Here is a 476-nt window from a genome sequence, read left to right on the forward strand (position 1 = left end):
GCTTCAGTCAAGGAGTCTCGCATCTTGAAAGCTCTGAGGAATGTGATGGTGAGTTACACTTTTTATGCTCGTTGTTTATAAGTACAGATGATGGGTCATGCTTTACCCGTTCACTCTTAAGAGTTTCATGAATATAATTATGAGTCACGCATCTCTAATTCACCCCTTTTAATATTATCAAGAATTACTCTTCGTTTATTCAGCCTCAATGTTATCATGAGTATTCTTCAATAATTCACCTCATTCTCGCAGTTCAGGAATGAGTCCATCTTTAAGATACTCATTCACCCTTGAGACTGAAAGGACGGTTGATTGTGAATCACTCTTTACTCTCCTTCCGGTTTCTCTTGTTCACAGTCATTACTTCAGTTGTCTTTCTCATTCTATTGGCTAAAAGTAGGATGAACATTTTTTCTGGGGATTTTTAAGATGCAATGTTCATTAGCGTATTGTGGTCTTCTGTAGCGTAGCTACGT

General features: G+C 37.8%; 1 long non-coding RNA gene across 1 annotated transcript in view; it reads left to right on the top strand.

The window, feature by feature from the left end:
- Positions 1 to 476, top strand: part of LOC119590808 — a 934-nt gene continuing 458 nt past the window's right edge. Inside the window, exon 1 of the long non-coding RNA XR_005230292.1 lies at positions 1 to 48. This is a non-coding gene — a long non-coding RNA (uncharacterized LOC119590808). The remainder of the gene's footprint in view (positions 49 to 476) is intronic.

Source organism: Penaeus monodon, chromosome 27, assembly GCF_015228065.2.
Source record: "Penaeus monodon isolate SGIC_2016 chromosome 27, NSTDA_Pmon_1, whole genome shotgun sequence".
Lineage (NCBI taxonomy): Eukaryota > Metazoa > Arthropoda > Malacostraca > Decapoda > Penaeidae > Penaeus > Penaeus monodon.